This window comes from Uranotaenia lowii, chromosome 2 (assembly GCF_029784155.1).
Source record: "Uranotaenia lowii strain MFRU-FL chromosome 2, ASM2978415v1, whole genome shotgun sequence".
In the NCBI taxonomy this organism is placed as follows: domain Eukaryota; kingdom Metazoa; phylum Arthropoda; class Insecta; order Diptera; family Culicidae; genus Uranotaenia; species Uranotaenia lowii.
In genome coordinates, this window is record NC_073692.1 from 26157894 (window position 1) to 26175466 (window position 17573).

Consider the following 17573-nt stretch of genomic DNA (forward strand, 5'->3'; position numbering starts at 1 on the left):
ATCCCAAAGGTAAGCCTTAAACCCTGGTTCAATAGATTGGACCCAAGTCGGGATTTTTTTCAAACATTCTCCCGTCTCATGTCCAATCATTGTTCCTTAGACGCGTTACTCTTTCGTGTAAATCTCGCTTGTAGCAGTTTGTATGGTTTTGGCCAGGGTTACCATGATGTCGAGCATCTCTTTTGGTCTTGTGAGGACCACCTTATCGCTAGAGCGAACTTAACCCTTCGTTTCATAAAGGCAACAATTAATATATGGAAAAAGTGCTCATCATTTCCAACTGTAAAAAATGGTTTTCAAGGAAAAATAAAAAATCATGAAATGAAGGGTTAATAGACTCCCTTCGAGCCCGAGAGTAATCACCTAACGTTCCAGTGAGGGATGTGTTGGTTGCGGTTGACCTAGATTACAAGCTCGAATTATACCTTTACTTTAAATCTATAGATCTTCATGTATCAATTCGTCTTCCCTTTTTCTTTATTCTTTTTTCTTCAACTATACAAGTTAATGAATTGTAAATACAAAAACAAGGGTTTGGCTCTTTAAAAAAAATCCCGTGTATTTGTTGCCCAGTTTTCATTTGTCATGATCGATTACTGACTTCATTTGGTTTTACCAACGCTCAATAAGCTATGCAGTTTACCACTTCAAAGTTTGCCCTTTTTATAGCTGCTTCTCTCTTGATCTAACTAAAACGTAAAAAAACTTAAAAGATGGAATTTTCTATTTCGAATATTTTACTGCGATGTCTAGTATGATGATTCCGTTACATTCGATCATCTACATAAGCAGATTGGTATAAACTAGAGATGTACCGAATATTCGGCGCTAAATGCTGCCCAAAAATCATTAAGTCGTATATTCGGTTTACCGAATAGTTGAGTTAAGTATTCGGCCGAATAGGCCAAATATTTATTTTAAAAATTTATACAATAATAGACTTGTCAAATGATTATGGATAATTTATAAAATATCCAAAAGTAATGTTAAAAAAGCTACACAGTCAGCAGAAACTTATGGGAACACTTTAGGTGTAATCGTGTATCTTTCACTGTGGATCGTTCAGGAGAGTGCTGACAATTATCGCTTTTAAAGCTTAGTTCATTTAGAAATGGGACAGTTAGGAATACGTGTATCTAAAAAACCATTCGTTTGATCAACATACTTTCTATACAGGAAATGAAGTTTACCTTATGAAAATAAATAAAAAAAATTATTTATTGTCTTTTGTAAGAAAAAAAATCTAGTTTATTCTTGGTATCTCCCATCGGCCGGCGCACACTTTTTTCAGTCATGATATTGATCAGTTTTTCCAACTTATACTTCGTCTTATCTGTATTTTAGGTAGCTGCATCCTCTTCCATCAATTTCTGCTACTTTTCGGTCCAATACTTCTCTTTATAAAAAACTGAGGGCAATTCAGTTGATACAGCTATTTCGAAATTAACAAAACTTTATTATTTTAAAGCCTCCTAAAAACGTTTTTAATGGAATGCCTGCTGGCAAGGGCTTTTAAAAACAGAAAAAAACCAAAGTTTTCTTTTTGAAAATTGTTGTTTTTTTTTCCACACGAGCAGAATCTTGGCAAATCATTATATTTTTTACAAAACAACCAGCGAATACAAACTTCAATATGCTGGGGACCTTGCCACGAGCAGACATGCTATGGGATTCAAACGCTTGAATTTGTTTGAAATAGGGTTTTCCATAAGTTTTGTCGTCCACCAGAAATCATCTGTCTCATTACCTCGGTACCGGCTATACAGCTTACGAGCTCTGGAACTAGCAAAAAATTGTTTTTTGAGGTTAGTTTTGGATGACTTATAACTAGGCAACTTTTTCAGCTTTTCGGAGAATTATTTTTTTTGCCTGCGATCTACACTTAGTTTTTCGCTTATTCAAAACTCAAAATGCTGGTATGAAACTTGACTTTTCCAATGACTCTTATTCGTAGTTGCCGATCATGTGCTTCACTTCAATTTTTGATTTGAACTTTGTGGACATTTTTGACAGTGTTTGCATACTTTTCCACCACTCACACACAGCAATTCTTCGAATAATCAACGGTTTTGTCAGCTGTCAATTTGACGGATTTTGAAGGAAACTGTGCAAAATGATTTTTTCTTTTTTCTCTTACATCGTAAATTTCTAAAAAACGCGTTAATTTTAAATTTAAATAATAGGTCTGATATTACTTTTTACAGGCAGCGAAATGCTGTAAAAGTTTTGAATGTCCGATAACTAGTAAATGTGTTATTAGAAAAAGAAAGTGTCTCATTTAAAAAATAACTATAATCGGACATCTTTTCTTTGTGTCATTCATAAGTCATCTTCACTATCGCTATCGATGTTATCATGCTGTAAACAATATTCTCAATTTATGCGATATCAATTAATAACCATCCCAAAAGGAGAAGCTTTGAATCTGCCTTTTTTACATCCAACCAAATGTAATCTGATTTTTTAATGTGATCTTGTAGGTGTGCGTGTGAAGGATTTTCCAATTTCCATAATTCAAAACAAGTTTGTTTAGCAAACTGAACTGTTACTGGTTCTAGCTGACTCTTATTCATTTGTACCCAAGCAACCGAAAGTCTGATATCTCCTCAAACGCGTACCTCCAAAGTTCGAATTTCGCTGAACAAAGGTCCCAAAGGGAATTGGTGTCGAATTTTTTCCAATGCGAGCATGATAGTTACAAAAAGTTCCTCAAATAGCCTGCCACGGACTTGAAGTTCAAAGAAGTTCCTCAAATAGCCTTTTTTGTGACATATCAATCGCATTCATTCAGCATAAAAGTTACAAATCGGGTCTCAAATAGCCTTCCATAGACTTGATGTTCCAAAAAGTTCCTCAAATAGCCTTTTTTGTGACATGTCAATCGCATCCATTCAGTATAAAAGTTACAAATAGGGCCTCAAATAGCCTTCTATGGACTTTAAGTTCCAAAAAGTTCCTCAAATAGCCTGCCACGGACTTGAAGTTCAAAGAAGTTCCTCAAATAGCTTTTTTTGTGACATGTCAATCGCATCCATTCAGTATAAAAGTTACAAATAGGGCCTCAAATAGCCTTCCACGGACTTGATGTTCCAAGAAGTTCCTCAAATAGCCTTTTTTGTGACATGCCCGCCATTTCATGAATATGAAATGTGAACAAACATCACAAAAGGGCATATAATCAAATTTTTTAAATGTATAATTTATATTGAAATTTCAACTCAAAGCAACTAAAAACTAACTCGCAATGGGTTGTTTTTAAAAAGAGTATATTTGTTCACTTTAAAAATTTCGTTCAACTGTATTTACTTACCACGAATTTATCACACATTGAAGGTCAGTTGAAGCAATTCATGAATTAAATATCTAGATGTTCTCAAAAATTTGTATAAATTAATGTTAAAAGTAATAAACATGGATTTCCAATTTTTTAAATCGATATTATTTTAACGGAAGTTTGATTTATATGCCGTTTCGTAATGTTTCTGAGTAAAAATTAACATGCGTCTTCGCTGCTGGCCGCTGGCTGCCAGTAGCGGCCAGCAGTGGGTATTCTAGAAAAGCTTTTTACCACCTCGAATTTTAACTGCTCGCTAGGTCATCTCGAAGGGTCGCGGTTCAAATCTGGTATCCGGGCTAATTTTTTTCATCAGGTTGTTTGATTGTGTGATTAAGCAAATCAATCAAATGTGTAGCAGAAATGGCGTGCGTGCCGGCATGTATCGAACAAAGTCAAAAACAAAGCATTAAGTCAGATGAATTGAGGTGATGGGAGCAATAAAGATGAATGCCGAGAAACCGAAAGCATCACATTGGCTGGTGGTGATCAAAGTAAGAGAGGAGAGGAGATTTTTTTTGCTGATTAAACGATTACTTGTGAGCTGAACAGAAGGTCGTTCAAATCTGCAATGGAACATCAAAGTTTCAATGAGAACTTAAATTTTGGGCTGAAAACGAACTTCAGCACATTGATTATGTTGATTAAGCTGTGTTTGACCTTTTTAACGAGACTTTTGGTTGCTTGGGTATTTTGACAACTCTGAAATGAGTTGCACACGTTTTGTCCAATAATGTATGTTTAATAATCATGTGGACGTGGCCGGCACTATTATTCGTTGATTAATAAAAGAGCGCCCAATTTGTACGTCACTCAATGGTGAGCTGCTTATTATTTGTGTTTCACTCACACCACAATATCGGCTGATTTGAAGACGATTTCATATCAAACTTACAACAGACTGCACTATCACAGAAGTTTATGTTAAGTTTATGGAAAAGTTACTTCAAACTTACTGTAAAACAGGGCGTAGAATGTCCTTATTTTTCACTCATTTCCCTTGGAAGTTGTATAGAAAATCGATGCTTTAAAATACCAGTTTCTGTGGTAACCCTAGCCTGGTAAACAGAAAAACAAACGTGACTAGCTTCTGGGCTGGTCGGCCGCTGTTAGAGTTAGTTGCTGCTGCTGCTAGTGTTAGTGTGCTCTACTGCTACTAAGTAAAACCTAATGCCATGCTATGCTATCATAAATTGGTCGTACACATTCAGCTTTGGCTGGCAGCCGCAATCAGCCACCAGTCAGCGAGTCAGCAGCCACTTCAGTAAGTTTTCATAGCAGCAACATGCAACACAGCACTCTCCAGCAAAAGAAAACTTCGATGGCTCCACCACTACCGGGGACTGGGTAGACTGAAAGCTGCTAGAGGGACAACGACGACGACGACGGCGATGATGATGGATCGCGGCCCAGTGGATTGATGGCTCTCTTTCTACGCTGTTGTTGTTGTTGTTGTGTTTATGTTGTTGTTTGTTGCTGGACAGAAAGATAGATGGATGGTATGGTATATGGTACCTACTCTACTGTAAGCTGGGCAGGCAGGGGTGGTTGGCATTCAGTATTTACGTGTGGTGTGGCTCATCCATTCAATCTATCTCGGAATGATGGTTTTCGCTGAGGCCTATGAGCATAACATCGCCTATCGAGTCCGCGAGCTACAGTTATTATGTGTGGTGTGTGATGTACCGAACCGAAAAGATGAACGGCTCGCCTATTTATTCACTGAATCCGAAAGAAAAGTGAAGCTGATTGGCAAAATTTCGATTTTCTCACTTGCAGGAAAAATTGTGCCCCCGTTATGATGTAGCGAAAGAGGTGTGGAGAGAGCTGCTTTATTGAAGATTTGAGCCGAACAGCCGGAGGAGCCGAGACAAGGAAGGGAAAAAAGGGGGCTGCATTGGATGATATCTCAGTGTTATGTGTGCGGGGTTCAAAGTGCTAATTGCTATTATATCAACGACAACAGCCGAAAAAGGAAAGAAAATAGAAAGATGACGATGCAACGGTCCTCTAGTGTTGGCGGAAATGGCTGCAGGAAAGTGTCTTTGTTTTGAAATCCCGACCGCCACGAGACTGTGGAGGAGGACTGGTGAAAATTCCTGTCGCCTTTTAATTAGGACATTAGGACGAGTGTGCTAGGTGGTGCATTACTCCGACAGGCGACTAAAATACTGGTGGCGCAAGACGGTGCAAAAGTGAAAAAAAATCCTACTTTACTCGTTTTCCTTTGGTCTGGTTATTTGTTTTCTGCGAGTTCATTCAATTTGTGTTGTGCGGCGCCTTCCTTAGAGAGTAGACCCGTCAAAATTCCGAGAAAATATAGACTAAATCGGTGCTATTACTAATACTACTGCTTGCTGAAAGAAAATCGGAAAATGGATATCGAAGGGAGAAGCAGAGTATGGAAAACTATACCGAAGAAACCCCACTGCTGATATCCAGAACAACCGAACAGGCGACAATCGACAGAAAGGACGGCGGATACCTGAAGTGGATATATTAGTTACTTTGTCCAAAGTGAACGTAGAAAAACGAACGGATTAACAACAATTCACAATTTCCAATATCGGCCACCGTAATAGGTGCAACAAACTTTCGGGAGCTTATCGGCAGTACCAATTTCCCCCTGAAAAACAACGACTAGGGAAGGTTGACATACATCGTCATCATCATCATCAGCAGCCATCGTAGACGAAGTTGCAGCGGAGAAACTCTCGGTCCCCAAAAGAAATCGAAACTAAAGTGAGTAATTCAGCATACACTTTTAATGGTATCAAAATTAATAAGCTACTACTAGCCCTCTACCCGGGGGTTTCATAGGCGTGCACTCTTTTTCATATTTATATACCTACCTAACATATATTTGCTTTATTTTTATTTCTGATATGGTTTTCTGCCTCGTGCGCGACCGACTGGGTCCATCAATGCGGACTTTTTTTCATACCTTTTCTTAACTTACTCATGCAGCAGCCAGTAAGCCAGCCAGAGCGTCAATTGCTGCTGCTGCTGCTGCTGCCGCCAAGAAAATATGTGCTTTTCTATTTGGACTCGGTTTTTTTTCGTGTCCATCAATTTAGAGAAGACAGAGAGAAAAAAAACCTACGCTTTCAAATCGGTTTGGTAACAGCCTTGAGACGACGGAGTACGTACATACAATTTGTTGGTAACACAAATTGACGTTGCTGTCTAGCCAAAAATCAACTGGTGTACAAAACATGTGATTGCTTAGAACACTTTCAACTACTTCCGCAAGATTGACAGAATTCCAGATAGTATTCTAAGTGACCAAAAGTGCCAAACTTCCAGAAGTAGCAGCTAGCATATCTTCAACGCTAAACCTCATGACCTCATGCCATGACCAAAATTTGATCTCATGACCTCTGGCATAGAAAACTTACGCTCTAACCTCTAAGCCAAGGCCGCTGGCTCCATTGAACGTTCATTAGTTTATCCAGGGTGGCCAGCGAACCGGGAAAACCGGGAAAAAACCGGGAATTTGAAATGAGACCGGGAAAACCGGGAAAAAGCCGGGAAAAACCGGGAATTTCAAATCCAAACCGGGAAATTTTTTTAAGGATTATTAAATACTAAAATACATTCATATCATCATGACTGAACTTTCTCTTAGAAAGTTTACAATCTATAGTCGTTTATTCCAAGATTGTTAACCATTTGGGAGGAGCATGAAAATGCTGGGATTTTATATTAATTAGTAAAATGCCGGGAAAAGTCGAGAATATTTGAAAAATTGAGATGTCTCGACAACAAACTTAGCTTATTTCTTAGCTCAAGCATATTGTGCATTGCAGTGAATATAAAAATGTTTTTAAATTAAATAAACGTTTCACAACTGTAAAGTTTTAATACGTTAAGTCTTGGAAGTTAACTTTTATAGCGTTAATTAATTGAAGATTTTTACCATTGTGCACTTGCGAATATCTGGAAAAAATATAACTTGAAAAGCTGAATGAAGAAATAAGTGAAAGGAATTAAAAAATTTGAATTGTGTTGTGAATTCATATGTTGAAATCAGACAGTCTATTGAATCCACATCTCAAAAACTAAGATTTGAGCTTATCATCTGTCTTATAACTGGAATTTTACAGTACTCCAGAATTGACGAAGCTCGAATCGGCATCAGGAGCTAATTTTTTTCTTCAGAAAAACACGTTATACTAAAACGAAACTTAGAAAAATTAGCAGAAATCTATACTAGGGGAGTTATTCTGAAGAATCCGACTAAAATATCGAATTGGGACTTGGTAGGCTGTGACCGTTTATGACGGGTGTTTTTTTTTGGCTGCAAAATTTTACTCCCGAAAGTGAATTGAAGAATTGAGATTTGTGCTGAATTGAGTCAAAAGGACTAGCGATTGGCCTTCCGGACTGGTCAGGATCATCTTCCTAAGTGAACGACGGTAACCTTTGGAGGACTCATTAAGATAAGTGTTGTTTCTTTATTATCATTTTTCTTAGTTTACAATGGACGTATTGTTAATTTTCGGTAAGTTTACGTATGCTTTCATGTTCAAAATTTGTTGGATTCGAGATTATTTTCTGAAAAAATTTGATCATTTGAAAAATATTTCTTTTTGCCCTTGAACGTAGTGCTTTTAATTTTTTTTTTATAAGTATTATTTGTTTGAAATGATATTAGTTTCCAAAATTTCTAATATTATTAAAATGTTTACTGTAAATCGTTTTAGGATGAGTAAAACACGCTGTCAAACATTGCTCGGTAAAATCGTTATCAAAAGTCACACTGTATAATTAAGTATATTAACTTTTCATTAATATCCACTTGAATAGGCAAGGAAACTAAAAATCTACTAAAATTTACTATAATTTTTACTTGAACTTCCAGATTTTTGGATTGCAAAGTCAATTCCAGGTGTCGATTAAGTTGAGGAAGTTGAAAACAACATCTTTAAATAGTAATATTTTTCAAAAAAGAAAACCTAACAAGTTCCAGAAATAACTGAAAGTTGATATTCCCTTGAAAACCAACAAATAAAATATTATTCTTTTTTCATTACATGAATAAATAATATAGGCTTTTAAAAAAATGTTCATAAAATCAGAGAATTCAAACCCAAATCTTAAGACTTTTTATAATGTTCGTACAGTATTAAGAAAGTAAATAAAATGAAATTACTTAACTTTGATTATTTTTCCGAAGTTAAGATGTCTAAAAAAGAGCAAACAAGTTCGGTAGAGAAGAAAAAAATAAGAAGAATCTAAATACCATTTTCCATTGAATGTCGCACTATTTTTGGCTACTGTGCTTGAAGAAGCTATACAATTTTATGAACAAAATTTTGTCAAAAAGTATTGAATTTGATACAATCAAACCAAGTTTCAAAATATCGAAAGGTTATTACTTTTCTTACGTAAAGTAAAAGAATCAGATGCAAAAAGCATGTAAATTTAAACCTCTGATAAATTTGAATATTACCTCTTCAGAAGTACAGACGTTTCAGTAGAGAGCTCTGGAGATTAAGAGAAGAAATCTCGTGCGACTTCATTACCTGTCAGGGTGATTTTCAAGTTACGCTACCTTTTCTCCAAAAACTCGGCATGGAGTTTTCTGGATATATGGCCTTCAGCCTCGTTATAAATCTTACAATTGTTTTATTCTAAATGAGGCATATGTTAGTTACACGTCAACGAACTTGAAAAACAGCGAATTTAATTACTCATGGAAAAATCAAGCACCTTTTTATTTTTAAAACAAATATCATTGCATTATTTCTTATTGGTAGTGCTATCAGTGCCAATCACATTATTTTTGGATTTTTCAAAAATTTAGATCCTTATAGTAAACACTAGAAGCATAGGGGAATAGGTTTCGAAAACAAGATCTTTACACTTGCCAAAAGTGTTTCCTGATCATATCCCTTTTCCCCACATCCGCACCAAAATTGTTTTGCTAGGATGCAGAGGTGACCTCGGTCCTAAAGCATAACTTTGTTTTCTTTCATCCTTTTCTCTTATTTTCCTCTCTATCTATTGACTACTAGGACGTGGCCGGCGCCGTTATTGATGTATAAAGAGAGAGCATCAGTTTTGTTCATTGAGAATATGCTGTCAATCCCAGACACGATTCTTTTGACCTCTGGACAAAATTGATGGCCTCGGTCAATCACGGAGTAGCAACCATTGGCGATGTGGAATTCGTTCTACTTAGCCACGCCTGCGGTTATGGAATCCGAAATGTTTAAGTATTAATGATGACGGAATAAAGTCGAACACAAAAATATCAAATCAGTTTCAGTAATAGTTTGAAGTGGCATTTCGGGTTCAATGACTTAAGGTGGATGTGAGTAGTCGATTAAGCTAAGCTAAGCTAAGCTAAGAATCCGACTAAAATATCGAATTATTTGATGAAAAAAAATAATTTTAATAGAACGTTAAGCGAGAGATTTGAATTCAGTTATTTAGCCATCAAGTCTTACCTCGATCGTAAAATTTACTGAAAAGTTATTTTTACAAAAATCTAATGATCAATGGTAGTTTTTTAATAGATTTAACAATGAAAATTTTTTTGACGTGGCTTTACTTATTTTCAGCTGTATTCAATTTAGTTTACATAACCTCAAAAATCAAAAATAATCAACCATACTTCAAATTTTCATTTGATTAATAAAACATAAAAAAAAATCTAAAAAAAAAATCAAATATTTTGTTTGCGTTTTATGTACTAAAACACGAAAAACTGTCAAAAACGTAAGTTCAAAAATCAAAATCAAATTTCTGACAAACGACATGCCCTCGAAGAACTTATCTAATTTGGTTGCGAAAATATTTTCTTTTAATATTTTGCTACATTTTAACTTTTGAAAACTGGGCATTGTCCCATGCGGGAAAAATGCCAGAAAAGAAGATGCCACCATTTTATTCGGTTAATTGATAAATGCACAGAAGACAGAAGATGAACCTAGAGAACAAGTTTTTGTTTGATTCTTGTTTACATGACATAAAAATCGAATAAAAACATGCATTTTTGAGATAGGACATGTAATCTAGAACTCAGCGCATTCTAATAAAAAGGTTAAAGGTATCCAATTGATTCAGTATTCAATATGAAAACCGAAATAAAATATCAGATTGCTTATCATGAATAAGTTTCATCTGAATCTGTTTTAAGAGCTTTAGAAGAAAAAAATATCAGAATGTCAGTCAGTAGATTTCAATAGGAAAATTTAAAATTTCAACTTGAAATTTAAAAAGTATCATATGGCATCATATCAAAACTATGATTTATCCATGCGAATTATAAAAATATAGCAGTTTCTCTTATAAAAAACTAAGATGGTATAAAAGACTGAAAAGAAAGTAACAATTTTCGGTTAAGGTTCGGATAACTAGATTTTTTTCTTATCGTATTACGATCACCATAATTCGAATAACTTTTGAGTTTCATGATTGAACTAAAAAGAATTAAGTCCTCTCACCGTTTGACATTCAACTTACATAGACATATCTTCAGTTTTTGTCAAATGGACATATTTATTCGCGCGTTTTGAAACGAGGAAAACCATAAAATTTCATTCGGGAAAACCGGGAAAAACCCGGGAATTTGAAAATGGAAACTCGCTGGCCACTCTGGTTTATCGCAGGGTGCCCACAGAACCGAAAAAAAACCGGAAATTGAAAATCGCACTGGCAAAACCGGTAATTCAGACCCAAAACCGGATAAAATACAAAAGGAAACCAAAAATCAGTTTTGGTTTCAGAGATTCTACCAAAAGTTCAAAATTCAGAATTATTATTAAAATTTCCAAGTTAGAAAAGTTCCAAAAATGTGCTGGAAGAAAATCATAGATTTTGAAATTTAAAAAAATAATCACTTGAATCTCTCTTGAAATCAATTGCGTCTAAATTTAAAAAAAAACTTCCAAGAACTCTCTGTTGCAAACTTGAAAATGTAAAAAGAGGCTTGTAAAGCTTAGTTCTTTTAGAAATGGGAGACTTTCTTTTGCTGATATCTCATTTATTAGTTATCGGACATTCAGAGCTCGTAAGCTGTATAGCCGGTACCGAGTCTATGAGACAGATGATTTCTGATGGACGATAAAACTTATGAAAACCCCTATTTCAAATAAATTCCACCGTTTGAATCCTATAACGTGTCAGCCTGTGGCAAGGTCCCTAGCAGATTAATGTTTGTATAGTATTTGTTGTTGTATAAGTTCAATCTCATGATGGTTTTAAATCCTTATTGATAGATTTTCCCAGCAGAAATTCCATTTGAACACATGGCTCAAAAATAATTGAGATTTGTTAATTTTGAAACAGTTGTATCCATTAAATCGCTCTTAGTTTCTTCAAAAAGAGAAGTATTAGACCAAAATCTAGCAGAAATTGAAAGAGGAGGATGCAGCCACTTAAAAATCAGATTAGACGAAGTCTGAAAAACTGGATTAATATCATGACTGAAAAAAGTTTGCGCCGGCCGATGGGAGATACCATAAATAAAGTAGACATTTTGCACATAAAAACTGATAAATATTTTTTTAAAATTTTTTTCATGAATTATTATAAGATTACCTTTATTTCCTTCATAGAAAGTATTTAGATCAAACGAATAGTTTTTGAGATACACGCATTCGTAACTGTCCCATTTCTAAATGCACTAAGCTTTAATAGGTTAAAAATGAATGTACAATTCAACGCACGGCACGGTGCTTCATTTCAGCAAATTTAACATCTCTGAAAATTGGCGATGGTAAATAGGTAAATATCTCCTATCAAATGCACTGTTTGATAGGAGATAGTTTCCTATTTAACTCCTGTTTTCCTAACTAGATTCTATAAAGCAGCCCATTTTGAAGTTGAGCTTCAAAATTCACTTTTTTATGTTCAAAATAGTGCTTCTAAATTTCTAGAAAACTTCACTACGATTCATTTTAAATAGAGATATACCGAAAAGTGGTATTCGGCGGACGGCCGAATGGCTGAATAGCTTTTCAACTATTCAGCCAAACATATTCGGCCGAATATTCTATTGAGTTTTTAATAAAAAAACAAAAGCGATTATTTCAATTCCCTTCTATTTCTTCCATATTAATGCCCTTCATGGTTTTGAGTCGATTATTATCAACCAGATGATATTATCAGAAAATGTCTTACAAGATCTTTTTTCTAGTAGAGGTCTTGCTGATTTTGAAAATGTCACCAATAACTGAAAGGACATCAGATGACTTGTCGCTTTATCATCAAAAAGATTGTTTTTTCAATGTTATTATAGACATTTTACCACGGTTGTGGCTTTCGTGTCTCTAAAACTATATTTTTACACAATTGTTTAATTGTGTAGAAAATATAGTTTTAGAGACACCAACGAGATTGTGTTCCTGTGAAATATGGGACAAAACACGGTCAGGCGTTTAGGAAGATTTTGAAAGATAATAAAAGATTTAATTTAAAAAAAATTAAAAAAGGGCAAAATTTATGTTCATTTTAAAGTTTTTTAAAAATCGTTATAGAACACAAAATCTAAAAAATTTTAAAGAGAAATTCGAGTTTTTTACTTGATTTAACCTGAATAAACCTGAGAAAAATTCGGGAAGTTTTAAACCATATCTGGACTTCCCGAGGAGAATTGACTTATCTCCAATCTTTATTGGATTTATGGGCAAGCCTGAAAAAAATGGAATAAACGATAATCAAAGTATAAAACGATATTCGTCAGCATTCTTCTGTACGATCTTCAGTGAAAGATACACGGATACACCTAAGATGTTTTGCTGAAACCATAAACCGTAAATGTTTAGCTGAAACCATAAAAAAAGTAAAAAAAAAAACAATCTCTTTTGAAATACTTGTTACTATTGAGCCGATTAAGCAATGTTTGAAATTGTCAAGAATAAACCTAGGGGTTGTTCAGGGGGAGGGGGGGAGTATGGAAATGTCCACGCTTGTCCACGAAGAGGGGGGTAGGGGTTTGGGTCATGTCCACGTGGACAAACTTACTTTCAAAATATTTTCTAAAAGTGAATAAATATTAAGATGTTTAAATCAAAATCTTGAAATTGCAAAGCTTTCCAGTTTAAGTTTAAACAAATAGTAGCCACTTGAAATCAAGTGATAAATATGAAAATTTAGAAATTTAAAATTTTTAAAATTATTTTATATCAGGAAATTTTTATTCGTTTTTTTTTTTTTTTTTCAAAATCAGTCATTTCAATAAAAAAAAGGCAAAAAATGGTATTTTCTAACTGTCAAATTATATTTAGGTAGGTATTTGAATAACCTTGGGTAGGAATTTAAAAAAAAAAACTATTTCAAATTTGTCCACGTGGACATCTGGGGAGGGGGGTAGGGGTTTTCCAAATGTCCACGCTTGTCCACGGTGGGGGAGGAGGGGGTCAAAAATCTCATTTTTCTGTCCACGTGGTATCTGAACGGCCCCCTATCAGCAGATGCTTTACATGTGAGGGTTCAATGGAAGTTTTGATTGCTATCCGTGACCATTTGAGAAGAAAAAACTTTAAAAAAAAATATTTTTTTTAATTGTTTCGCTGTGTCTTATTTTGAACTGAATCGTTCTTTTAACACATTTCATTTATACCGTTAATTTGATCATTATAGGCAAAATCTTAAATTTTATCAAATGGATTAGATTCAATATCAGTTTTTGTTTGTCAGTTCAGTTGTTATCAATAATTGATTTCACTCACAAAACACAGTAATTTAAAATTTTAAAATCCAATATCGCCAAAACTAAAGGGTTGAAACTGAATCTGACAAATAATTCGAATTCAGAACGGCAGAAAAATGCTGTTCCCTGCTGAAGTCTAAATAATAGCTCCGTTGTTTACAGATTCGAAAACAAAAACATATTATGTTTAACAGTAATTTTCATTTTATAACTTAGCTTCCACAGCTTCAGAAAATTTTATGTTTACTTTTATGTCTCTATTTTTTTAAACCTGATTTGTCCACTATTCAACTTAGTTTTTGCATAAATCCTTAAAATTAGTAGCTTAGCTAAAGTTGATTTTACAGAAAGCTTTAAAATATGTCTTCCTAATAAAGAGGTTGTTTCCAAGCAAACATGCTTATGCTTATGCGTATGATACATACACAGGCAGATCTTGTCAGAATCCCGGTGAGTAGTAAAAGTACATTTACTACTCATCTTATCTCGGCCGGGCCCACTGTGCTGTATTGGACGCAGAGACAACTGGAACACAGGGAGGAAGAAACGTGGACAACAGTACCATACGCTCCCATGATTTTAAAATGTTTGAAGTTTTCACGTTGGAAGCACAGTTGCTAAAATTTACTGTGCTCCTTTATGGTGGCCCATGTGAATTCGTCCTTCTGTGGGTGGAAATGAGGTTTTTCTGCACAGAAATCCAAAACATTGCAGTATAGAATGAATCAATTGATAAATTGCAATTTTAAAATTACTTTACTGAAAGTTTAATCAAACTACATGTTTCGGATTATTGTGCACCAGTGTTCCGAAAATCACTCAATTCTCATGAGAGACACTGAAACGTTTTCAACAGCGAGCAAAACCAAAATGGTCGGTTGGTTTATCTCCCAGCGGGGCAAAGATTGTGTTCGACAGCGCTGCTCCGAGAATCAAAGAAAAAAAATTGAAAGAGAGACGTTTCTTCTCCAGTTGGAATTCTCAACTGAGTGAGGAGCTACCTGGTTTTCAGTTTCTTCTTTCAGTCAATAACTTTTCTTGCTCAATCACTCACTCACTCACTCGTTTACTGATCGATGATCGAATTCTGTCTGCCTTTTACATCTTGCTTTGTTGTTGCTGTTGTTGGGGAGGACCAAAATAGCCATTCAAACACGCAGGCACTATGTATCTGCCGCTTTGCCAGAAAGTACGCAGGCAGTATGAACCGATGCAAGGCCGCATTGATTGAGTTTGAGTGAGTGAGTGAGTGGATTTTCGAATTGGATCTTGTATCAGTAAGTGTCTCAATCAATTCTGATACATCAGGTAGTGAGCTTGAGAGATCGACTTAGATGCGAATCCGCTCTCGCTTTGGAATCTTCTTTACATTGACTTCGCATTGTCGCTCTGCCGAATCTCTAGGGAACAACAGGCAGCAGCAATCGGCATTGAATGTTTCGAACGAGAAACCTATCATGAGTGTTTCTTCCGAGTGATTTTCGAAACACTGTTGTGCACCATCATCTCTGGTCATCGACCTTGGATATAGTGCCTTTACTCGCTCTTGAAAATAAATATTGGAAGATCTGAGAAAAAATTAGTACCACTACAAAATCTTTTGGAATCAACTCTTCCAAAAGATTTTGCGAAATAATTGTGAAAGTCCACAGTCCACTCGTCGTTTTCTACCATTTTAAAAATTATAAGCTTTTATGGCTAAATTAGTGAGGAAGAAACTATCAAAAGGATCCATATTGAAAGATCTTAATACTAAAATACTTAGCTTGGATAAACTTGATGACTCCAACTCGAGTATGCTTGGTTCTGATTTTACCCTCTAGCAATCCATAGGTGGCACTCAATTTGCATTTAAGTAAATTCCAATACTGAACAAATTTGTTTGGCCCATTTTATTACACACATTATCAAAATGAGCCACTCTATCCAAACGGAACCAAACCAGCAAAAAAAAAACACATCAAAGCAATCAGATTTTATCCCCGATTTTGTAGCTTTGACATGCTCTTTAATATATCAAATAAACACATTCAAAAGAATCATGAATGAATTCCGTTTAGTTTATTTCACTAACATAACACTTAAACCCAAAGAAAATTTCCCTTTAAGCACTATTAACCTTTCCCTTCCCAGCAAAACAAGCAATCAACACGTTTCTCGCACTGCATGAGAAACAAAAAATTGCCAAATGCCATAACTTTCATTTATGCACTTCTTTCAAAAGCCACCAATTTTCTAAAAAAGTGTCGTTTAATCCACGTTTTTTCACTTTAAGTGGATACATTCACACAATAAATCGAGGAAAAAACTTATCTTGCAAAACCACTGGAAACGCGAAAAATCAGGACCGTGAGAGAAAATCGACCGCACTCGACCGCAGCTTACTTCGATCCTCGAGGTTGTTTCCAAGCAAACATTACACAAAATTTAATTACTTCATGATTAACCGGAACAGTTAATTTTTCATCAATTTTACCCCACTCAGAGAACAGGGAGGTACAATGTTATTATGAACAATTAACTGTAATTTTTTGTCACTGAAATGAAATGCACATTTTTCGGTATTACAAGACTGTAGGAAATATTCAACAATGTTTTGTCGAAAACTTTTATGGGTACTGCAAACAAATTTCCATTGAAATTTTTTTTTTCAAAATTTGCATATATTTTGCCGAAAACTAGGCGCAACTATTTGATGAACTGAATATTCGGCAAATTAACAGTTTGGGTTTGGCCCGAAGACTTGGTACAGTTTTACCCTGAATCACTGATTTAAGAATCTGATCTTTGATTTCTAAAATCACATGTCAAAATTTCATCTTTAACTTCAAATTCATGGGTTCTGATTCGAAATATCGCTAGGGGAATGTCACATCTAAACACTGCGTCTAGATGGGATTTCAATATTTACAATTGATTATGGGACTTATACTACACAGCAAAAAAATCTGAATCCTTAACAACACTGAAATTGAAAAACCTTTGATATTACATGACGTCGAACGCGATTTGTTGATGTAAATTTACAGATTGAAAAAAGTTGAATTCATAATAGCACTGAATTCGAAGGACATGAATATTACATGACACGGAATGTGATTATTTGATGTAAATTTCCATCACATATGATGTAAATAAAAAGAAGCATCACAAATGACGGAATTTTCAGTGCGAATTAAATATTACACGTCTTAAATATTTACATGTCTTCCAAATTTTACACGTCTGTTGAAATTCATAGACGTGTAATATTCAACTCGCTCTGAAAATTCCATCATATGTGTTGCTTCTTTTTCGTTACATCATATGTGATGTAATTTTACAAATGTTTTTGGTCATACACAATTCTTAACAACACTGAATAAGAAATTTCTTAAAATTACACGTCATGGAATGTGATGACGACATTGAATTTGTGTTTAATCAATATTACAAACACTGAACATGATAATGTCATGTAAAATTATGAACTGTCAAGAACAGGCACTGAAAATTCCGTCATATATGATGCTTCTTTTTATTTACATCACATGTGATGTGATTTTACAGATTTTTTTCGTTGTGTGTAGAATGCCA

At 34.9% G+C, this 17573-nt stretch overlaps 1 protein-coding gene across 8 annotated transcripts in view; it reads left to right on the plus strand.

Annotated features, from left to right (window-relative positions):
- LOC129740934 (dual specificity tyrosine-phosphorylation-regulated kinase 2) overlaps positions 1 to 17573 on the plus strand; it is an 80421-nt gene that overhangs the window by 37372 nt on the left and 25476 nt on the right. For 5 of the 8 annotated variants that reach the window (XM_055732578.1, XM_055732580.1, XM_055732579.1 and 2 more), the window contains exon 2: positions 5114 to 6076. The exons of 1 other annotated variant lie outside the window; for it this stretch is intronic. The gene's annotated coding sequence lies outside the window, so the exon portion shown is untranslated. Of the gene's footprint in view, positions 1 to 4590; positions 4834 to 4989; positions 5008 to 5113; positions 6077 to 17573 lie in introns of those variants that run through there. 2 more of the 8 variants (XM_055732583.1, XM_055732586.1) reach the window with 2 other exon arrangements.